Source organism: Rhinoderma darwinii, chromosome 3 (assembly GCF_050947455.1).
Source record: "Rhinoderma darwinii isolate aRhiDar2 chromosome 3, aRhiDar2.hap1, whole genome shotgun sequence".
NCBI classification, from domain to species: Eukaryota; Metazoa; Chordata; class Amphibia; order Anura; family Rhinodermatidae; genus Rhinoderma; species Rhinoderma darwinii.
In genome coordinates this window covers 260,746,644-260,771,774 of record NC_134689.1, presented here as the reverse complement: position 1 = coordinate 260,771,774, position 25,131 = coordinate 260,746,644, and the positions used below count along the sequence as shown (strand labels likewise).

The 25,131-nt window shown below is 37.7% G+C and overlaps 6 non-coding genes across 6 annotated transcripts; all 6 read right to left on the bottom strand.

Annotated features, from left to right (window-relative positions):
* Positions 1-7,803: 7,803 nt before the first annotated feature.
* TRNAI-AAU (transfer RNA isoleucine (anticodon AAU)) lies at positions 7,804-7,877 on the bottom strand. Its single transcript has one exon. It is a non-coding gene; the product is annotated as a tRNA-Ile (tRNA).
* Positions 7,878-12,467: 4,590 nt separating this feature from the next.
* TRNAI-AAU (transfer RNA isoleucine (anticodon AAU)) lies at positions 12,468-12,541 on the bottom strand. The gene has a single exon. It is a non-coding gene; the product is annotated as a tRNA-Ile (tRNA).
* A 1,897-nt stretch (positions 12,542-14,438) lies between these two features.
* On the bottom strand, positions 14,439-14,512 carry TRNAI-AAU (transfer RNA isoleucine (anticodon AAU)). Its single transcript has one exon. It is a non-coding gene; the product is annotated as a tRNA-Ile (tRNA).
* Positions 14,513-17,315: 2,803 nt separating this feature from the next.
* Positions 17,316-17,389, bottom strand: TRNAI-AAU (transfer RNA isoleucine (anticodon AAU)). The gene has a single exon. It is a non-coding gene; the product is annotated as a tRNA-Ile (tRNA).
* Positions 17,390-21,085: 3,696 nt separating this feature from the next.
* On the bottom strand, positions 21,086-21,159 carry TRNAI-AAU (transfer RNA isoleucine (anticodon AAU)). The gene has a single exon. It is a non-coding gene; the product is annotated as a tRNA-Ile (tRNA).
* An 818-nt stretch (positions 21,160-21,977) lies between these two features.
* Positions 21,978-22,051, bottom strand: TRNAI-AAU (transfer RNA isoleucine (anticodon AAU)). The gene has a single exon. It is a non-coding gene; the product is annotated as a tRNA-Ile (tRNA).
* Between the last annotated feature and the right edge of the window lie 3,080 nt (positions 22,052-25,131).

Here is a 25,131-nt window from a genome sequence, read left to right as displayed (position 1 = left end):
AGCACATGCAATATCTTAGTGGCAGTGGGAGAAAATCCTGTAAAAACGTCATACCAATGATGGGCACTGGCATCTTTTATTGCTGACAATAAATTTATTACTTCCCTAGCTGCTATTGTAGCCAATACTTTCACTTTACTTAGAGTTACATTATGGGCTGCTATCAATTTCTTTACGTCTTTAGACTTTTGTAACACTTGTTTTAACTCTTCCAGTGGCAAACTAAAATTTCCATAGGGCAAAGGTTCAGGTACCCATACAGTGGACATTATTTCTTCTAAAGTAGGCAGGAACACTATAGTTTGGTTCCCCCAAGTCAAATGCGTCACATTGTATAGACATCCTGAAAATGGTCCTGTGAGATTAAACTGGCTAAGGGTCTGCTTGTTGTTAGTTATTAAACATACATGCTGTGGACCTACTTCAATATAAACCTGTAGGTTAACTTCTGGGATTATAGTGAGTGCGCATACATTATCCTGGTGCTGCATTAGACAGGGTTCATATATCCCTGACTGTTCATTACATACATATCCTTGCTCTGTTAACTGGCACAAATCTATATTCCTTGTCTTATTTTGAGAATCTATGTGTGTTCCTTTCATTTCCAGGATACAATATTGTCCTAATAATGTCACCCAATCAATCATTACCATTGGCATAACAATAAATTTGCATAATAGAGTAGGATTTTTCACATGAAATGCTATTAGTCTTCCTGCACACCATTTAGGTGTACACTCAGTATACTCAGGCTGGAACAATAACCACGTATCATTTCTCTTTCCTATGGGCAGAATGTCTGTCCATTGCCTAACATGACTACTAAACAATTTATTCTTACAATTATTCATCTGTTCTTGTTGCCACATCGTTTTAAGCGTACATACTGTCCAATTTACTAAAGTTGATACATTCTGTAATGTTCTATATTCGGTTAGCATACTTTCATTAAAAACATTTAGAAACAGTTCATCTATAGCTAACCCTTTTTGCTGTAAGTGAAAGGTAGTAGGTAACCATGAGGCACCTATCCTTAATGCAGTAGATGTGTCATCTCCCACTGAGTTTAATTTGTTCATAACTGTTTCTAACTGTATACCATTCAATACTCCTAATCCCGTTCCTACCCCTCCTAATAGCGGGTCATACCATTCTCTTTTTTGTCTATGACAGCTGGGGGATTCAGGGAAGGAAATATTGAAGTGTACATTCTTTTTCTGCTGTTGGGTTACAGCGCTCTTACAAGTGTGTGGGATTCTTTCCAGACTTTGTACTGTTATATGTGGCTTAAAACTATCTCTTAAAATTATTATCAAGAATACAAAATATCTTCTATTTCTTATTTGGCTATTATTCATACATAATATAATCCCATCAGTTTCTTTTATTACAATCGTAGAGTTGAGCCTCTCCTTGTTGCATCTTTCATAAGTCTTATTTATCATTTCGTTTCTATTTTTCCTGGTTGTATATTTCTGTCGATACTGTAAATCTGGTTCATAACAACAAAGCAACAGCCCCGGCGTCTCTTCTTGTATGCTAATGTTGGCTGTTTTGTCTATGTGAAGGTACACAGTCCCTCCATGTGGTCCCTTCGGTTGTAGTCACATTTGTAGTATAACACGGGGCATTGGCCTTACAGGTGTAGTTACCCTGCTTTCTATCCACTGTGGCATTCGCCCACCCTGTCCTGAACTGTTCCAGTGATTCTGTACTGATTACGTGTACAGGAGTAGCAGTTCTGCCTTTTTGTATAAGAGCACACGCAACAACCGCCGCAACAACCACAAAGATCTTCATTCTTCTGGCTGAAGAACCTTTTTACAATGACTGGCGTGAATCCAGCTTGCCTTTCCTTCGAGCTTCACTGAGGTGCTTGTAACGAGTAAAACTTGAAAAGGACCATCAAACCGTGGCTCAAGGCTCTTCCTCACGTGTCTTTTGACAACGACCCAATCTCCTGGTTCTAGCTTATACGTCCCTTCAACTGAATCAGGACCTGGAATGGAAGCAAAGACTTGTGCATGCACCTTGGTCAATTGTTTGTTCAGCGTTGATACATAATCTGTTAGTCTACCATACTGCATTTGGAGCACCTGTGGAAAATAACATCCTAATCTGGGAGCCGACCCAAATAAGATCTCATATGGGCTGAGACCTGTTCTTTTTGTGGGCGTGTATCTTACTGAGAACAAGGCTAATGGTAGACACTCGGTCCATGGTTTCCCGGTTTCTACCATTGCTTTTTGGATTTTCAATTTGAGAGTCCCATTTAGTCTCTCAACCTTCCCACTGCTTTGTGGATGGTATGGTGTATGTAGGGCTTGACTTATGCCTAGAGCTGACAACACATGGTTCATGATTTCACCCGTAAAATGAGTTCCTCTGTCGCTCTCGATCACCTCTGGTACTCCATATCTGCACACCACCTCGTTGATCAGTTTCTTTGCTGTGGCTACGGCTGTAGCTTTGGTTACTGGAAAAGCTTCTGGCCATCCTGAAAAGAGATCAATACAAACAAGCACATACTCATAGGTACCGACTTTTGGTAATTGAATATAGTCTATCCGTAGTCTCTGGAATGGGTAAATTGGTCTGGGTGTGTGCTTCTGTGGTACTTTTACAGTTCTTCCAATATTATGTGTTGCACAGATCATGCATCCTTGTGTAAAACTGCTGGCCATCACACTAAACCCTGGAGCATACCACACCTTGTTTACCAAGTCCATCATTGCCGTTTTTGATTGGTGAGTCGCTCCATGTGTTATTTGGCCCATCATTGGGAACATTGTCTTAGGCAGGCACAGTTTATTCTGGCATTGCCAGAGGCCATCTTTTCGTAGCGTTGCTCCTTGGGCCGTCCACTTGTCTTTTTCTTCTTTTGTTGCTTGTCCTTGAAGTTTTTGCAGTAGTTCCGGGCTTACAGCTGGTCTTGTTTCCTCTGGATCGTTTATCTGAAATACGGCTGCTAACACGGGTAGCTTCTGTGCTGCTTGCTTTGCCGCTTCGTCTGCCAGGGCATTTCCTTTTGTCTCTGGTGAACTCACCTTAGTGTGAGCTTTTATCTTTATTACTACTGCTACTTCTGTGGGTAACATCAGGGTCTCCATCAAGTAGTTTACAAAGTCTGCATTCTTTACAGGTGTACCTGCAGAGGTCAAAAACTGTCTAGCCTTCCATATAGGGCCATAATCGTGTGCAATCCCAAATGCATACCGAGAGTCAGTGTATATATTTGCTGTCTTTCCTTCTGCATGTTGGCATGCTGCTGCCAGGGCCTTAAGCTCCGCTTCTTGTGCTGAGCGGGACGCTGGTAAGGAGGCTGCTTCTAGGACTACATCTTCGGTGGTTACTGCATATCCTGTAAGAAAAGATCCTTCTACAAAATACCTTGAACCATCCACAAAGAGTATTAGGTCTGGGTTTTGGAGTGGGGTATCTTTTACATGTGCGAACCCCACTGTTTCCTGGGCCATAAGGGCCATACAATCATGTTCATCAGTTTCAGACAAAAATTGTGACCATACTTTACCTACGTCTTCTCCCCCTTGCTCCAAAGGCAGTAAGGTAGCTGGGTTCAATGTAGTACAGCGGTATAAAGTAACCTGCTCAGAAAGAAGAAGTGCACAGGTTAATCTCAAATGTCTTGCAGTGGACAAATGCTTAGGTTGTACTTGAGTAAGAATAGCAGTAATATCATGTGGTGCAAAAACTTGGACTGGAAATGCCAGGACCAAATCTGAGGCCTTGTTTAACATTGAATTTACAGCAATGATAGCTCTCACACATGATGGGGAACCTCGGGCCACAGGGTCTAGTCTAGCTGAATAATATGCTACCGGGCGCTGCTGTGGTCCATGACTTTGTGTGAGAACTGCAGTGGCATGTCCATTTTGTTCAGTACAGTACAAAGTATATGCTTGCGTAGAGGTACTCCATGGATTGGTGTCACGAGCCGCTACCAAACACAACTCCTCCTCATTCAGCTGATAATCCAGAATACTTTGAGAATCTCACTTTTATCAGGTTCTGCAAATACTTGATTAATACAAAAACAAATAAAAATAAAACATCCCTAAAAACTTTACATCAAATTAACAATGTCCAGACAAGTTTTGTTTTGCCTTCTCCCTCATCTAAATCCATAAAAACTCGTGTGAGTGATGTCACATCGCCTCCTGTGTAACTTTGCTGGAGGGGGATGGTCTCTTACACATAAACCACAATTGTACCTGATCAGTTCCTTCACCCTTCCCCCCTTTGTGGACTCTGCGAGAGTGATGTAGCAGAGTTCAAAACTACATCTCAACATAACACTAATTTAACCCCCTGTAATGTACAACAGCCTGAAACAAAAATAACTTTTTCGTGACAAACATTTGATCTTTACAATAACATAACTCATGTGTGAAATCAAAAATAAAACAATTGTAGTTAGTTATTCAATAAAACAGAAAATATTATCTCTGATAACATTAATTACTGCAAACCAATAAACAGTATATAAAAATAAGGAACGGTGGGGGCACATACATTTTCAAAACCCCGTCTCTCACAGTATCTGTAGTTTAATACATCTGAATTAACATCAAAACACATGAAATCTGATCACATCATAGCACATAAATATCGTAACTTTTATAAACAACAGCGCTTGCGCAAAAGAGAAGAAATGTATTTCGGTTTGTAGACATTACTGATATATATATATCTCAGCAGTGCATATTGAGATCCCTTTGTCTCATCAGCCCTGCAGACTGCACCCAGTCAGCCCCCCTCCTCCTCCTCCCAAACACAGCACACTTTAGGGGGGAGGGAGGGGGGGGGGTCACTAACTCACAGCTTCTCACAACTTCTCACAACTTCTCACAATCTTAACACTTTCAATGCCGGCAAAACAACATACGTATCTGCAATCATTTATCACACCATTGTACAGGAATTATCTACGTTAATGTTTAACAGTACAATCTGTTGGCCACCATCTCTATATTATGATTACGTGTTGCTTCATCAGTGAACTAGACTGGAACTTCTGTAAATAGAAAAAACACTACAAATGACAAAATTAACAAGGTGATTATTTCATACTGATTTGGTTGGGCCGGGCGTGGCCACATCAGGGGCAGGGGGGGCAGCCTCTCCCATTGGAAACAGTGCGCAGGGGGTTTCCCACCAACAATGAGGACACACTCAACATGAGGTACGGACGCCATTACCGGGCGTCGGCTGGTCCTGTTCTCTAATACATACAATACCTTTCTTATTCCTAACTTCCTCTTCTGCAAATCCCTCTAAAGCACTTTTCATCAACTTTCTACCTTCCAACTTCCCTTTGTTCTCCAGTATACCTTTTGCCCAATCTGCGGCTTGGAGCCGCCCTCCTCTTTTTCCCTCTGCCAGTTTACATGCCTTGATCAGGGCAAACAACTGCACTCTGTGCAGAATGTATGACAGGATCAAGGGTCTCATCATATAAGACAGAGGTGTCTGGTGGTTTGGCTGTGAAGGACTGCTTATACATTATTACATTTATCACTTTTCCTGATTCAATCTACAAAATGACACAAAGTCATACAAAATATCTATATCAGCATTTAATGTTGTGTTCATTCATTTTAAAAACAAGATTACATTTCTTATCTCACTAGCAGCTGTTCTTCACCTCCCCCTTCTCTTGTCACACTAGTTAATTCTAAATTATACCATATGGGAATTTACTATAAGGTCATTTGCAACATTAAAACAACTACTACTTCTATAACTTCCTTTGCTTTAAACTTTACTTTATAAAATATGAATTTCCTCTGGCAACCTCCTTGTACTACTTCTTCTGACACTTTTCTCCATGCTTCTGCTTTCCCCTGTAACTTTTTATCTTTCAACCATCCACGTTTTGTGTCACAACATTCATTCCATTTTTCTGCGTCTAACCGTCCATGGGATTCTAGACCACATGCTTTCATTATTTTATTTTTTTTTCTTCGTTCCCTGCGTTGCCTTTTTACCTTCTCTTTCTGCTACTGCCTGTTTGGCGGTTTGTCCTTTGGGGTGCTCATCTCGTACTCTTGTTACAGATTTTAGCTACTGACAGATGAATTCCATTCTCATCTGTTTTAGACAGTTTCTAGTTTCCGTACTTACTCTTGTTACAGATTTTAGCTACTGACAGATGAATTCCATTCTCATCTGTTTTAGACAGTTTCTAGCTTCCGTACTTAATAGGGACACCAAGTTCAACATTGTTGCCTAGTTATAAGTGGTCGCCTATAGGCAGACCCTAAGTTATGTAGGGGGTAATTTTCCTGATAGGTGAATTCCTTTCTCACCTATTTTAGACAGTTACTTATCCCCTCGAAACTCCTTTTCAAATTCTACTCTGGCCAGAGAATTAAATTCCTTTTATAACTAGCTTACTTTCTTCTTATTCACTTTAAACACCACTCAAGGAGATATCCTCCACACCATAACAGTAATATGACAAATATTACTAATCCAAATAACAAGGCAAACGTAAAATCAAGCTATTCATTTGACATGCCGGATTATCGGATTGCAGAAAATTCTGGAATTTTGAGCTGAAAATCAGTGCATGATAATCCCCGCAAGTACTCCAATCGTGTACACACATTTTCGGTATTTTTCCGGATTATCAGATTGCACAAAATTTTCGATTTCCGGGCTTAAATTTAGCCTATCATAATCCCCGTAGTCACCTGAAGCATGTACACATGTTTCTGGTAATTTGCCGGATTATCGGAAGTTTTTTCCAAAAACAATTTCCTTATTCTAAAATGCATTTGTGACACAAAACTGGGTTTCTACAACATTCATACAAATACTGCCATGGAGATCAGGCACTTTATCCTGAGGGTAGGATTACATATAGACTTGACCAGATTTTTACACTAAAAACACCCTCATGTGGCCCCTCTATTCCTCAGGAGTACTACCGGGAAGGTGACCTACCAGACAGGAAGGTGCAGAGCAGAGTTTGTAAGAATTAAGTCTTCTTACCTTGCTGCAGCTGTGGTCTGCACGTTCCTTCGTCCGGGAGGTCGCCATTCAAGTCCCGGGAGATCCCCTAGGTGGGGTGCCGTCCTTCTGGTCAAGTCCCTGTTCGGGCGCCAATTTCTGTGATCGCAATGAGGTCACTTTACGCCTTGATCTCCATGCAGGTTCAAATCAGGTGGGGGGGGTGCGAGCTCGGAGAAGCAAAGACACACTGAGACGTTTCTCAAGGCAAAAATACTTCTGACTTTATTTGCAGAGACACAGAGTTTATATAGTAAAAATATCATATAATTACATGCAGACACATATGAGTCATTTAGACATATACATTCTTGTGGTTTCTTTCCTCATTATTCTTATCTCTACATACATTGTTTCTTATTCCTTACATCTAATTTTTAATCCGGTGTTCTACCCATATCTATCTTGGCTGTACGCCCAGAACCCAAAAATGCTGGTAACAAACTCCCTAGTTCCTGGTAGTACACTCATAACATAATGAATTCGCAATTCCCAGTTTCAGCAGAACATCTGCAGATTATCACATTCCATAACCTTTCAATAATACCCAAAATATAGACTCGTTTATCCTTCTACCTTGAAGTAGTACATACATTACACTTATATCATTGATTATAGGTTGTTCTATACCATCACAACTCCAAGACAGTTTTTGCCTTCCTCTGGATCAACACGGCAGGTTTATAGGTTGAATTTGATGGACCTTTTTTCAATATTATCAACTATTCAACTCTGTAACAAGCATGTAACAAAAGTGAGCTTCCATGGCCCGTACGGGGATCGAACCCGTGACCTTGGCGTTATTAGCACCACGCTCTAACCAACTGAGCTAACCGGCCACTTTTACACCAAAGATTCACGTCACGTCAGTAGAAAATACATGCAAACGTGTATTCATATTGATATCCTATTAACCTGAATAATAAAATAAACTTGCAATTTTTACTACTCAAAAAGCATTGGACAAATTGCTTTTGTGTTTTCCATTCCACCCCACAAAGAGTTTTCTTTCAGTACATTATATGGTACATTAAATGCTGCCATTAAAAACAAGAACTTGTCTCGCTAAAAACAAGCCCTTATATGACTATGAGGACGGAAAAATAATAAAGTTATGACTATCGGAATACAAAGAGGCAAAATCAAGATATTATTTTTATCCTTAAGGTTGAAATTGAACCTCTAAGATGATTTCATGCAACAAACTCTGCATTTCTATAAATCACCGGTTAGACCATACATGGAATATTGTGTACAGTTTCAAGCACCTGTGTATGAGAAGGACATTGCTGAACTAGAATGCGTGCAAAGAAGGGAAAGCAAGGTAATTAAAGGACCTCATCACAGACGGGGATTCTTTACTGTAAGAGCAGTTCGACGATTGAACTCTCTGCCACATTGAAAAGTGTTTTTTTGAAAAATATAAAATTTCATCATATTTGTACCAGATTCTGGAGATGGAACTTTGATCCAGGAATTTATTCTAATAGCCATATTTGGAGTAAGGGAGGAATTTTTCCCCTAATGACAACATTGGAATGCACTCAAAGACAGTTTTTGCCTTCCTCTGGATCAACACGGCAGGTTTATAGGTTGAATTTGATGGACCTTTTTTCAATATTATCAACTATTCAACTCTGTAACAAAAGTGAGCTTCCATGGCCCATACGGGGATCGAACACGTGACCTTGGCATTATTAGCACCACGCTCTAACCAACTGAGCTAACCAGCCACATTTACACCAAAGATTCACGTCACGTCAGTAGAAAATACATGCAAACGTGTATTCATATTGATATCCTATTAACCTGAATAATAAAATAAACTTGCAATTTTTACTACTCAAAAAGCATTGGACAAATTGCTTTTGTGTTTTCCATTCCACCCCACAAAGAGTTTTCTTCAGTACATTATATGGTACATTAAATGCAGCCATTAAAAACAAGAACTTGTCTTGCTAAAAACAAGCCCTTATATGACTATGAGGACGGAAAAATAATAAAGTTATGACTATCGGAATACATAGAGGCAAAATCAAGATATTATTTTTCCATTCCACCCCACAAAGAGTTTTCTTTCAGTACATTATATGGTACATTAAATGCTGCCATTAAAAACAAGAACTTGTCTCGCTAAAAACAAGCCCTTATATGACTATGAGGACGGAAAAATAATAAAGTTATGACTATCAGAATACAAAGAGGCAAAATCAAGATATTATTTTTGTCCTTAAGGTTGAAATTGAACCTCTAAGATGATTTCATGCAACAAACTCTGCATTTCTATAAATCACCGGTTAGACCATACATGGAATATTGTGTACAGTTTTAAGCACCTGTGTATGAGAAGGACATTGCTGAACTAGAATGCGTGCAAAGAAGGGAAAGCAAGGTAATTAAAGGACCTCATCACAGACGGGGATTCTTTACTGTAAGAGCAGTTCGACGATTGAACTCTCTGCCACATTGAAAAGTGTTTTTTTGAAAAATATAAAAGTTCATCATATTTGTACCAGATTCTGGAGATGGAATTTTGATCCAGGAATTTATTCTAATAGCCATATTTGGAGTAAGGGAGGAATTTTTCCCCTAATGACAACATTGGAATGCACTCCAAGACAGTTTTTGCCTTCCTCTGGATCAACACGGCAGGTTTATAGGTTGAATTTGATGGACCTTTTTTCAATATTATCAACTATTCAACTCTGTAACAAGCATGTAACAAAAGTGAGCTTCCATGGCCCGTACGGGATCGAACCCGTGACCTTGGCGTTATTAGCACCACGCTCTAACCAACTGAGCTAACCGGCCACATTTACACCAAAGATTCACGTCACGTCAGTAGAAAATACATGCAAACGTGTATTCATATTGATATCCTATTAACCTGAATAATAAAATAAACTTGCAATTTTTACTACTCAAAAAGCATTGGACAAATTGCTTTTGTGTTTTCCATTCCACCCCACAAAGAGTTTTCTTTCAGTACATTATATGGTACATTAAATGCTGCCATTAAAAACAAGAACTTGTCTCGCTAAAAACAAGCCCTTATATGACTATGAGGACGGAAAAATAATAAAGTTATGACTATCGGAATACAAAGAGGCAAAATCAAGATATTATTTTTATCCTTAAGGTTGAAATTGAACCTCTAAGATGATTTCATGCAACAAACTCTGCATTTCTATAAATCACCGGTTAGACCATACATGGAATATTGTGTACAGTTTCAAGCACCTGTGTATGAGAAGGACATTGCTGAACTAGAATGCGTGCAAAGAAGGGAAAGCAAGGTAATTAAAGGACCTCATCACAGACGGGGATTCTTTACTGTAAGAGCAGTTCGACGATTGAACTCTCTGCCACATTGAAAAGTGTTTTTTTGAAAAATATAAAATTTCATCATATTTGTACCAGATTCTGGAGATGGAACTTTGATCCAGGAATTTATTCTAATAGCCATATTTGGAGTAAGGGAGGAATTTTTCCCCTAATGACAACATTGGAATGCACTCCAAGACAGTTTTTGCCTTCCTCTGGATCAACACGGCAGGTTTATAGGTTGAATTTGATGGACCTTTTTTCAATATTATCAACTATTCAACTCTGTAACAAAAGTGAGCTTACATTGCCCGTATGGGGATCGAACCCGTGACCTTGGCGTTATTAGCACCACTCTCTAACAAACTGAGCTAACCGGCCACTTTTACACCAAAGATTCACGTCACGTCAGTAGAAAATACATGCAAACGTGTATTCATATTGATATCCTATTAACCTGAATAATAAAATAAACTTGCAATTTTTACTACTCAAAAAGCATTGGACAAATTGCTTTTGTGTTTTCCATTCCACCCCACAAAGAGTTTTCTTCAGTACATTATATGGTACATTAAATGCTGCCATTAAAAACAAGAACTTGTCTCGCTAAAAACAAGCCCTTATATGACTATGAGGACGGAAAAATAATAAAGTTATGACTATCGGAATACAAAGAGGAAAAATCAAGATATTATTTTTGTCCTTAAGGTTGAAATTGGACCTCTAAGATGATTTCATGCAACAAACTCTGCATTTCTATAAATCACCGGTTAGACCATACATGGAATATTGTGTACAGTTTTGAGCACCTGTGTATGAGAAGGACATTGCTGAACTAGAATGCGTGCAAAGAAGGGAAAGCAAGGTAATTAAAGGACCTCATCACAGACGGGGATTCTTTACTGTAAGAGCAGTTCGACGATTGAACTCTCTGCCACATTGAAAAGTGTTTTTTGGAAAAATATAAAATTTCAACATATTTGTACCAGATTCTGGAGATGGAACTTTGATCCAGGAATTTATTCTAATAGCCATATTTGGAGTAAGGGAGGAATTTTTCCCCTAATGACAACATTGGAATGCACTCCAAGACAGTTTTTGCCTTCCTCTGGATCAACACGGCAGGTTTATAGGTTGAATTTGATGGACCTTTTTTCAATATTATCAACTATTCAACTCTGTAACAAGCATGTAACAAAAGTGAGCTTCCATGGCCCGTACGGGGATCGAAGCCGTGACCTTGGCGTTATTAGCACCACGCTCTAACCAACTGAGCTAACCGGCAACTTTTACACCAAAGATTCACGTCACGTCAGTAGAAAATACATGCAAACGTGTATTCATATTGATATCCTATTAACCTGAATAATAAAATAAACTTGCAATTTTTACTACTCAAAAAGCATTGGACAAATTGCTTTTGTGTTTTCCATTCCACCCCACAAAGAGTTTTCTTTCAGTACATTATATGGTACATTAAATGCTGCCATTAAAAACAAGAACTTGTCTCGCTAAAAACAAGCCCTTATATGACTATGAGGACGGAAAAATAATAAAGTTATGACTATCAGAATACAAAGAGGCAAAATCAAGATATTATTTGTGTCCTTAAGGTTGAAATTGAACCTCTAAGATGATTTCATGCAACAAACTCTGCATTTCTATAAATCACCGGTTAGACCATACATGGAATATTGTGTACAGTTTTAAGCACCTGTGTATGAGAAGGACATTGCTGAACTAGAATGCGTGCAAAGACGGGAAAGCAAGGTAATTAAAGGACCTCATCACAGACGGGGATTCTTTACTGTAAGAGCAGTTCGACGATTGAACTCTCTGCCACATTGAAAAGTGTTTTTTTGAAAAATATAAAATTTCATCATATTTGTACCAGATTCTGGAGATGGAACTTTGATCCAGGAATTTATTCTAATAGCCATATTTGGAGTAAGGGAGGAATTTTTCCCCTAATGACAACATTGGAATGCACTCCAAGACAGTTTTTGCCTTCCTCTGGATCAACACGGCAGGTTTATAGGTTGAATTTGATGGACCTTTTTTCAATATTATCAACTATTCAACTCTGTAACAAAAGTGAGCTTCCATGGCCCATACGGGGATCGAACCCGTGACCTTGGCGTTATTAGCACCACGCTCTAACCAACTGAGCTAATCGGCCACTTTTACACCAAAGATTCACGTCACGCAGTAGAAAATACATGCAAACGTGTATTCATATTGATATCCTATTAACCTGAATAATAAAATAAACTTGCAATTTTTACTACTCAAAAAGCATTGGACAAATTGCTTTTGTGTTTTCCATTCCACCCCACAAAGAGTTTTCTTCAGTACATTATATGGTACATTAAATGCTGCCATTAAAAACAAGAACTTGTCTCGCTAAAAACAAGCCCTTATATGACTATGAGGACGGAAAAATAATAAAGTTATGACTATCGGAATACAAAGAGGCAAAATCAAGATATTATTTTTGTCCTTAAGGTTGAAATTGGACCTCTAAGATGATTTCATGCAACAAACTCTGCATTTCTATAAATCACCGGTTAGACCATACATGGAATATTGTGTACAGTTTCAAGCACCTGTGTATGAGAAGGACATTGCTGAACTAGAATGCGTGCAAAGAAGGGAAAGCAAGGTAATTAAAGGACCTCATCACAGACGAGGATTCTTTACTGTAAGAGCAGTTCGACGATTGAACTCTCTGCCACATTGAAAAGTGTTTTTTTGAAAAATATAAAATTTCATCATATTTGTACCAGATTCTGGAGATGGAACTTTGATCCAGGAATTTATTCTAATAGCCATATTTGGAGTAAGGGAGGAATTTTTCCCCTAATGACAACATTGGAATGCACTCCAAGACAGTTTTTGCCTTCCTCTGGATCAACACGGCAGGTTTATAGGTTGAATTTGATGGACCTTTTTTCAATATTATCAACTATTCAACTCTGTAACAAAAGTGAGCTTTCATGGCCCGTACAGGGATCGAACCCGTGACCTTGGCGTTATTAGCACCACGCTCTAACCAACTGAGCTAACCAGCCACTTTTACACCAAAGATTCACGTCACGTCAGTAGAAAATACATGCAAACGTGTATTCATATTGATATCCTATTAACCTGAATAATAAAATAAACTTGCAATTTTTACTACTCAAAAAGCATTGGACAAATTGCTTTTGTGTTTTCCATTCCACCCCACAAAGAGTTTTCTTCAGTACATTATATGGTACATTAAATGCTGCCATTAAAAACAAGAACTTGTCTCGCTAAAAACAAGCCCTTATATGACTATGAGGACGGAAAAATAATAAAGTTATGACTATCGGAATACAAAGAGGCAAAATCAAAATATTATTTTTCCATTCCACCCCACAAAGAGTTTTCTTTCAGTACATTATATGGTACATTAAATGCTGCCATTAAAAACAAGAACTTGTCTCGCTAAAAACAAGCCCTTATATGACTATGAGGACGGAAAAATAATAAAGTTATGACTATCAGAATACAAAGAGGCAAAATCAAGATATTATTTTTGTCCTTAAGGTTGAAATTGAACCTCTAAGATGATTTCATGCAACAAACTCTGCATTTCTATAAATCACCGGTTAGACCATACATGGAATATTGTGTACAGTTTTAAGCACCTGTGTATGAGAAGGACATTGCTGAACTAGAATGCGTGCAAAGAAGGGAAAGCAAGGTAATTAAAGGACCTCATCACAGACGGGGATTCTTTACTGTAAGAGCAGTTCGACGATTGAACTCTCTGCCACATTGAAAAGTGTTTTTTTGAAAAATATAAAATTTCATCATATTTGTACCAGATTCTGGAGATGGAACTTTGATCCAGGAATTTATTCTAATAGCCATATTTGGAGTAAGGGAGGAATTTTTCCCCTAATGACAACATTGGAATGCACTCCAAGACAGTTTTTGCCTTCCTCTGGATCAACACGGCAGGTTTATAGGTTGAATTTGATGGACCTTTTTTCAATATTATCAACTATTCAACTCTGTAACAAGCATGTAACAAAAGTGAGCTTCCATGGCCCGTACGGGGATCGAACCCGTGACCTTGGCGTTATTAGCACCACGCTCTAACCAACTGAGCTAACCGGCCACTTTTACACCAAAGATTCACGTCACGTCAGTAGAAAATACATGCAAACGTGTATTCATATTGATATCCTATTAACCTGAATAATAAAATAAACTTGCAATTTTTACTACTCAAAAAGCATTGGACAAATTGCTTTTGTGTTTTCCATTCCACCCCACAAAGAGTTTTCTTTCAGTACATTATATGGTACATTAAATGCTGCCATTAAAAACAAGAACTTGTCTCGCTAAAAACAAGCCCTTATATGACTATGAGGACGGAAAAATAATAAAGTTATGACTATCGGAATACAAAGAGGCAAAATCAAGATATTATTTTTATCCTTAAGGTTGAAATTGAACCTCTAAGATGATTTCATGCAACAAACTCTGCATTTCTATAAATCACCGGTTAGACCATACATGGAATATTGTGTACAGTTTCAAGCACCTGTGTATGAGAAGGACATTGCTGAACTAGAATGCGTGCAAAGAAGGGAAAGCAAGGTAATTAAAGGACCTCATCACAGACGGGGATTCTTTACTGTAAGAGCAGTTCGACGATTGAACTCTCTGCCACATTGAAAAGTGTTTTTTTGAAAAATATAAAATTTCATCATATTTGTACCAGATTCTGGAGATGGAACTTTGATCCAGGAATTTATTCTAATAGCCATATTTGGAGTAAGGGAGGAATTTTTCCCCTAATGACAACATTGGAATGCACTCCAAGACAGTTTTTGCCTTCCTCTGGATCAACACGGCAGGTTTATAGGTTGAATTTGATGGACCTTTTTTCAATATTATCAACTATTCAACTCTGTAACAAAAGTGAGCTTCCATGGCCCATACGGGGATCGAACACGTGACCTTGGCGTTATTAGCACCCCGCTCTAACCAACTGAGCTAACCAGCCACATCTACACCTAAGATTCACGTCAGGTCAGTAGAAAATACATGCAAACGTGTATTCATATTGATATCCTATTAACCTGAATAATAAAATAAACTTGCAATTTTTACTACTCAAAAAGCATTGGACAAATTGCTTTTGTGTTTTCCATTCCACCCCACAAAGAGTTTTCTTCAGTACATTATATGGTACATTAAATGTAGCCATTAAAAACAAGAACTTGTCTCGCTAAAAACAAGCCCTTATATGACTATGAGGACGGAAAAATAATAAAGTTATGACTATCGGAATACATAGAGGCAAAATCAAGATATTATTTTTCCATTCCACCCCACAAAGAGTTTTCTTTCAGTACATTATATGGTACATTAAATGCTGCCATTAAAAACAAGAACTTGTCTCGCTAAAAACAAGCCCTTATATGACTATGAGGACGGAAAAATAATAAAGTTATGACTATCAGAATACAAAGAGGCAAAATCAAGATATTATTTTTGTCCTTAAGGTTGAAATTGAACCTCTAAGATGATTTCATGCAACAAACTCTGCATTTCTATAAATCACCGGTTAGACCATACATGGAATATTGTGTACAGTTTTAAGCACCTGTGTATGAGAAGGACATTGCTGAACTAGAATGCGTGCAAAGAAGGGAAAGCAAGGTAATTAAAGGACCTCATCACAGACGGGGATTCTTTACTGTAAGAGCAGTTCGACGATTGAACTCTCTGCCACATTGAAAAGTGTTTTTTTGAAAAATATAAAATTTCATCATATTTGTACCAGATTCTGGAGATGGAACTTTGATCCAGGAATTTATTCTAATAGCCATATTTGGAGTAAGGGAGGAATTTTTCCCCTAATGACAACATTGGAATGCACTCCAAGACAGTTTTTGCCTTCCTCTGGATCAACACGGCAGGTTTATAGGTTGAATTTGATGGACCTTTCTTCAATATTATCAACTATTCAACTCTGTAACAAGCATGTAACAAAAGTGAGCTTCCATGGCCCGTACGGGATCGAACCCGTGACCTTGGCGTTATTAGCACCACGCTCTAACCAACTGAGCTAACCGGCCACATTTACACCAAAGATTCACGTCACGTCAGTAGAAAATACATGCAAACGTGTATTCATATTGATATCCTATTAACCTGAATAATAAAATAAACTTGCAATTTTTACTACTCAAAAAGCATTGGACAAATTGCTTTTGTGTTTTCCATTCCACCCCACAAAGAGTTTTCTTTCAGTACATTATATGGTACATTAAATGCTGCCATTAAAAACAAGAACTTGTCTCGCTAAAAACAAGCCCTTATATGACTATGAGGACGGAAAAATAATAAAGTTATGACTATCGGAATACAAAGAGGCAAAATCAAGATATTATTTTTGTCATTAAGGTTGAAATTAGACCTCTAAGATGATTTCATGCAACAAACTCTGCATTTCTATAAATCACCGGTTAGACCATACATGGAATATTGTGTACAGTTTTAAGCACCTGTGTATGAGAAGGACATTGCTGAACTAGAATGCGTGCAAAGAAGGGAAAGCAAGGTAATTAAAGGACCTCATCACAGACGGGGATTCTTTACTGTAAGAGAAGTTCGACGATTGAACTCACTGCCACATTGAAAAGTGTTTTTTTGAAAAATATAAAATGTCATCATATTTGTACCAGATTCTGGAGATGGAACTTTGATCCAGGAATTTATTCTAATAGCCATATTTGGAGTAAGGGAGGAATTTTTCCCCTAATGACAACATTGGAATGCACTCCAAGACAGTTTTTGCCTTCCTCTGGATCAACACGGCAGGTTTATAGGTTGAATTTGATGGACCTTTTTTCAATATTATCAACTATTCAACTCTGTAACAAGCATGTAACAAAAGTGAGCTTCCATGGCCCGTACGGGGATCGAACCCGTGACCTTGGCGTTATTAGCACCACGCTCTAACCAACTGAGCTAACCGGCCACTTTTACACCAAAGATTCACGTCACGTCAGTAGAAAATACATGCAAACGTGTATTCATATTGATATCCTATTAACCTGAATAATAAAATAAACTTGCAATTTTTACTACTCAAAAAGCATTGGACAAATTGCTTTTGTGTTTTCCATTCCACCCCACAAAGAGTTTTCTTTCAGTACATTATATGGTACATTAAATGCTGCCATTAAAAACAAGAACTTGTCTCGCTAAAAACAAGCCCTTATATGACTATGAGGACGGAAAAATAATAAAGTTATGACTATCGGAATACAAAGAGGCAAAATCAAGATATTATTTTTATCCTTAAGGTTGAAATTGAACCTCTAAGATGATTTCATGCAACAAACTCTGCATTTCTATAAATCACCGGTTAGACCATACATGGAATATTGTGTACAGTTTCAAGCACCTGTGTATGAGAAGGACATTGCTGAACTAGAATGCGTGCAAAGAAGGGAAAGCAAGGTAATTAAAGGACCTCATCACAGACGGGGATTCTTTACTGTAAGAGCAGTTCGACGATTGAACTCTCTGCCACATTGAAAAGTGTTTTTTTGAAAAATATAAAATTTCATCATATTTGTACCAGATTCTGGAGATGGAACTTTGATCCAGGAATTTATTCTAATAGCCATATTTGGAGTAAGGGAGGAATTTTTCCCCTAATGACAACATTGGAATGCACTCCAAGACAGTTTTTGCCTTCCTCTGGATCAACACGGCAGGTTTATAGGTTGAATTTGATGGACCTTTTTTCAATATTATCAACTATTCAACTCTGTAACAAAAGTGAGCTTCCATGGCCCATACGGGGATCGAACACGTGACCTTGGCGTTATTAGCACCCCGCTCTAACCAACTGAGCTAACCAGCCACATCTACACCTAAGATTCACGTCAGGTCAGTAGAAAATACATGCAAACGTGTATTCATATTGATATCCTATTAACCTGAATAATAAAATAAACTTGCAATTTTTACTACTCAAAAAGCATTGGACAAATTGCTTTTGTGTTTTCCATTCCACCCCACAAAGAGTTTTCTTCAGTACATTATATGGTACATTAAATGTAGCCATTAAAAACAAGAACTTGTCTCGCTAAAAACAAGCCCTTATATGACTATGAGGACGGAAAAATAATAAAGTTATGACTATCGGAATACATAGAGGCAAAATCAAGATATTATTTTTCCATTCCACCCCACAAAGAGTTTTCTTTCAGTACATTATATGGTACATTAAATGCTGCCATTAAAAACAAGAACTTGTCTCGCTAAAAACAAGCCCTTATATGACTATGAGGACGGAAAAATAATAAAGTTATGACTATCAGAATACAAAGAGGCAAAATCAAGATATTATTTTTGTCCTTAAGGTTGAAATTGAACCTCTAAGATGATTTCATGCAACAAACTCTGCATTTCTATAAATCACCGGTTAGACCATACATGGAATATTGTGTACAGTTTTAAGCACCTGTGTATGAGAAGGACATTGCTGAACTAGAATGCGTGCAAAGAAGGGAAAGCAAGGTAATTAAAGGACCTCATCACAGACGGGGATTCTTTACTGTAAGAGCAGTTCGACGATTGAACTCTCTGCCACATTGAAAAGTGTTTTTTTGAAAAATATAAAATTTCATCATATTTGTACCAGATTCTGGAGATGGAACTTTGATCCAGGAATTTATTCTAATAGCCATATTTGGAGTAAGGGAGGAATTTTTCCCCTAATGACAACATTGGAATGCACTCCAAGACAGTTTTTGCCTTCCTCTGGATCAACACGGCAGGTTTATAGGTTGAATTTGATGGACCTTTCTTCAATATTATCAACTATTCAACTCTGTAACAAGCATGTAACAAAAGTGAGCTTCCATGGCCCGTACGGGATCGAACCCGTGACCTTGGCGTTATTAGCACCACGCTCTAACCAACTGAGCTAACCGGCCACATTTACACCAAAGATTCACGTCACGTCAGTAGAAAATACATGCAAACGTGTATTCATATTGATATCCTATTAACCTGAATAATAAAATAAACTTGCAATTTTTACTACTCAAAAAGCATTGGACAAATTGCTTTTGTGTTTTCCATTCCACCCCACAAAGAGTTTTCTTTCAGTACATTATATGGTACATTAAATGCTGCCATTAAAAACAAGAACTTGTCTCGCTAAAAACAAGCCCTTATATGACTATGAGGACGGAAAAATAATAAAGTTATGACTATCGGAATACAAAGAGGCAAAATCAAGATATTATTTTTATCCTTAAGGTTGAAATTGAGCCTCTAAGATGATTTCATGCAACAAACTCTGCATTTCTATAAATCACCGGTTAGACCATACATGGAATATTGTGTACAGTTTCAAGCACCTGTGTATGAGAAGGACATTGCTGAACTAGAATGCGTGCAAAGAAGGGAAAGCAAGGTAATTAAAGGACCTCATCACAGACGGGGATTCTTTACTGTAAGAGCAGTTCGACGATTGAACTCTCTGCCACATTGAAAAGTGTTTTTTTGAAAAATATAAAATTTCATCATATTTGTACCAGATTCTGGAGATGGAACTTTGATCCAGGAATTTATTCTAATAGCCATATTTGGAGTAAGGGAGGAATTTTTCCCCTAATGACAAGATTGGAATGCACTCCAAGACAGTTTTTGCCTTCCTCTGGATCAACACGGCAGGTTTATAGGTTGAATTTGATGGACCTTTTTTCAATATTATCAACTATTCAACTCTGTAACAAAAGTGAGCTTACATTGCCCGTATGGGGATCGAACCCGTGACCTTGGCGTTATTAGCACCACGCTCTAACCAACTGAGCTAACCGGCCCCTTTTACACCAAAGATTCACGTCACGTCAGTAGAAAATACATGCAAACGTGTATTCATATTGATATCCTATTAACCTGAATAATAAAATAAACTTGCAATTTTTACTACTCAAAAAGCATTGGACAAATTGCTTTTGTGTTTTCCATTCCACCCCACAAAGAGTTTTCTTCAGTACATTATATGGTACATTAAATGCTGCCATTAAAAACAAGAACTTGTCTCGCTAAAAACAAGCCCTTATATGACTATGAGGACGGAAAAATAATAAAGTTATGACTATCGGAATACAAAGAGGCAAAATCAAGATATTATTTTTGTCCTTAAGGTTGAAATTGGACCTCTAAGATGATTTCATGCAACAAACTCTGCATTTCTATAAATCACCGGTTAGACCATACATGGAATATTGTGTACAGTTTTGAGCACCTGTGTATGAGAAGGACATTGCTGAACTAGAATGCGTGCAAAGAAGGGAAAGCAAGGTAATTAAAGGACCTCATCACAGACGGGGATTCTTTACTGTAAGAGCAGTTCGACGATTGAACTCTCTGCCACATTGAAAAGTGTTTTTTTGAAAAATATAAAATTTCAACATATTTGTACCAGATTCTGGAGATGGAACTTTGATCCAGGAATTTATTCTAATAGCCATATTTGGAGTAAGGGAGGAATTTTTCCCCTAATGACAACATTGGAATGCACTCCAAGACAGTTTTTGCCTTCCTCTGGATCAACACGGCAGGTTTATAGGTTGAATTTGATGGACCTTTTTTCAATATTATCAACTATTCAACTCTGTAACAAGCATGTAACAAAAGTGAGCTTCCATGGCCCATACGGGGATCGAACCCGTGACCTTGGCGTTATTAGCACCACGCTCTAACCAACTGAGCTAATCGGCCACTTTTACACCAAAGATTCACGTCACGCAGTAGAAAATACATGCAAACGTGTATTCATATTGATATCCTATTAACCTGAATAATAAAATAAACTTGCAATTTTTACTACTCAAAAAGCATTGGACAAATTGCTTTTGTGTTTTCCATTCCACCCCACAAAGAGTTTTCTTCAGTACATTATATGGTACATTAAATGCTGCCATTAAAAACAAGAACTTGTCTCGCTAAAAACAAGCCCTTATATGACTATGAGGACGGAAAAATAATAAAGTTATGACTATCGGAATACAAAGAGGCAAAATCAAGATATTATTTTTGTCCTTAAGGTTGAAATTGGACCTCTAAGATGATTTCATGCAACAAACTCTGCATTTCTATAAATCACCGGTTAGACCATACATGGAATATTGTGTACAGTTTCAAGCACCTGTGTATGAGAAGGACATTGCTGAACTAGAATGCGTGCAAAGAAGGGAAAGCAAGGTAATTAAAGGACCTCATCACAGACGAGGATTCTTTACTGTAAGAGCAGTTCGACGATTGAACTCTCTGCCACATTGAAAAGTGTTTTTTTGAAAAATATAAAATTTCATCATATTTGTACCAGATTCTGGAGATGGAACTTTGATCCAGGAATTTATTCTAATAGCCATATTTGGAGTAAGGGAGGAATTTTTCCCCTAATGACAACATTGGAATGCACTCCAAGACAGTTTTTGCCTTCCTCTGGATCAACACGGCAGGTTTATAGGTTGAATTTGATGGACCTTTTTTCAATATTATCAACTATTCAACTCTGTAACAAAAGTGAGCTTTCATGGCCCGTACGGGGATCGAACCCGTGACCTTGGCGTTATTAGCACCACGCTCTAACCAACTGAGCTAACCAGCCACTTTTACACCAAAGATTCACGTCACGTCAGTAGAAAATACATGCAAACGTGTATTCATATTGATATCCTATTAACCTGAATAATAAAATAAACTTGCAATTTTTACTACTCAAAAAGCATTGGACAAATTGCTTTTGTGTTTTCCATTCCACCCCACAAAGAGTTTTCTTCAGTACATTATATGGTACATTAAATGCTGCCATTAAAAACAAGAACTTGTCTCGCTAAAAACAAGCCCTTATATGACTATGAGGACGGAAAAATAATAAAGTTATGACTATCGGAATACAAAGAGGCAAAATCAAGATATTATTTTTCCATTCCACCCCACAAAGAGTTTTCTTTCAGTACATTATATGGTACATTAAATGCTGCCATTAAAAACAAGAACTTGTCTCGCTAAAAACAAGCCCTTATATGACTATGAGGACGGAAAAATAATAAAGTTATGACTATCAGAATACAAAGAGGCAAAATCAAGATATTATTTTTGTCCTTAAGGTTGAAATTGAACCTCTAAGATGATTTCATGCAACAAACTCTGCATTTCTATAAATCACCGGTTAGACCATACATGGAATATTGTGTACAGTTTTAAGCACCTGTGTATGAGAAGGACATTGCTGAACTAGAATGCGTGCAAAGAAGGGAAAGCAAGGTAATTAAAGGACCTCATCACAGACGGGGATTCTTTACTGTAAGAGCAGTTCGACGATTGAACTCTCTGCCACATTGAAAAGTGTTTTTTTGAAAAATATAAAATTTCATCATATTTGTACCAGATTCTGGAGATGGAACTTTGATCCAGGAATTTATTCTAATAGCCATATTTGGAGTAAGGGAGGAATTTTTCCCCTAATGAGAAAATTGGAATGCACTCCAAGACAGTTTTTGACTTCCTCTGGATCAACACGGCAGGTTTATAGGTTGAATTTGATGGACCTTTTTTCAATATTATCAACTATTCAACTCTGTAACAAGCATGTAACAAAAGTGAGCTTCCATGGCCCGTACGGGGATCGAACCTGTGACCTTGGCGTTATTAGCACCACGCTCTAACCAACTGAGCTAACCGGCCACTTTTACACCAAAGATTCACGTCACGTCAGTAGAAAATACATGCAAACGTGTATTCATATTGATATCCTATTAACCTGAATAATAAAATAAACTTGCAATTTTTACTACTCAAAAAGCATTGGACAAATTGCTTTTGTGTTTTCCATTCCACCCCACAAAGAGTTTTCTTTCAGTACATTATATGGTACATTAAATGCTGCCATTAAAAACAAGAACTTGTCTCGCTAAAAACAAGCCCTTATATGACTATGAGGACGGAAAAATAATAAAGTTATGACTATCGGAATACAAAGAGGCAAAATCAAGATATTATTTTTATCCTTAAGGTTGAAATTGAACCTCTAAGATGATTTCATGCAACAAACTCTGCATTTCTATAAATCACCGGTTAGACCATACATGGAATATTGTGTACAGTTTCAAGCACCTGTGTATGAGAAGGACATTGCTGAACTAGAATGCGTGCAAAGAAGGGAAAGCAAGGTAATTAAAGGACCTCATCACAGACGGGGATTCTTTACTGTAAGAGCAGTTCGACGATTGAACTCTCTGCCACATTGAAAAGTGTTTTTTTGAAAAATATAAAATTTCATCATATTTGTACCAGATTCTGGAGATGGAACTTTGATCCAGGAATTTATTCTAATAGCCATATTTGGAGTAAGGGAGGAATTTTTCCCCTAATGACAACATTGGAATGCACTCCAAGACAGTTTTTGCCTTCCTCTGGATCAACACGGCAGGTTTATAGGTTGAATTTGATGGACCTTTTTTCAATATTATCAACTATTCAACTCTGTAACAAAAATGAGCTTACATTGCCCGTATGGGGATCGAACCCGTGACCTTGGCATTATTAGCACCACGCTCTAACCAACTGAGCTAACCGGCCACTTTTACACCAAAGATTCACGTCACGTCAGTAGAAAATACATGCAAACGTGTATTCATATTGATATCCTATTAACCTGAATAATAAAATAAACTTGCAATTTTTACTACTCAAAAAGCATTGGACAAATTGCTTTTGTGTTTTCCATTCCACCCCACAAAGAGTTTTCTTCAGTAAATTATATGGTACATTAAATGCTGCCATTAAAAACAAGAACTTGTCTCGCTAAAAACAAGCCCTTATATGACTATGAGGATGGAAAAATAATAAAGTTATGACTATCGGAATACAAAGAGGCAAAATCAAGATATTATTTTTGTCCTTAAGGTTGAAATTGGACCTCTAAGATGATTTCATGCAACAAACTCTGCATTTCTATAAATCACCGGTTAGACCATACATGAAATATTGTGTACAGTTTTGAGCACCTGTGTATGAGAAGGACATTGCTGAACTAGAATGCATGCAAAGAAGGGAAAGCAAGGTAATTAAAGGACCTCATCACAGACGGGGATTCTTTACTGTAAGAGCAGTTCGACGATTGAACTCTCTGCCACATTGAAAAGTGTTTTTTTGGAAAATATAAAATTTCATCATATTTGTACCAGATTCTGGAGATGGAACTTTGATCCAGGAATTTATTCTAATAGCCATATTTTGAGTAAGGGAGGAATTTTTCCCCTAATGACAACATTGGAATGCACTCCAAGACAGTTTTTGCCTTCCTCTGGATCAACACGGCAGGTTTATAGGTTGAATTTGATGGACCTTTTTTCAATATTATCAACTATTCAACTCTGTAACAAGCATGTAACAAAAGTGAGCTTCCATGGCCCGTACGGGGAACGAACCCGAGACCTTGGCGTTATTAGCACCACGCTCTAACCAACTGAGCTAACCGGCCACTTTTACACCAAAGATTCACGTCACGTCAGTAGAAAATACATGCAAACGTGTATTCATATTGATATCCTATTAACCTGAATAATAAAATAAACTTGCAATTTTTACTACTCAAAAAGCATTGGACAAATTGCTTTTGTGTTTTCCATTCCACCCCACAAAGAGTTTTCTTTCAGTACATTATATGGTACATTAAATGCTGCC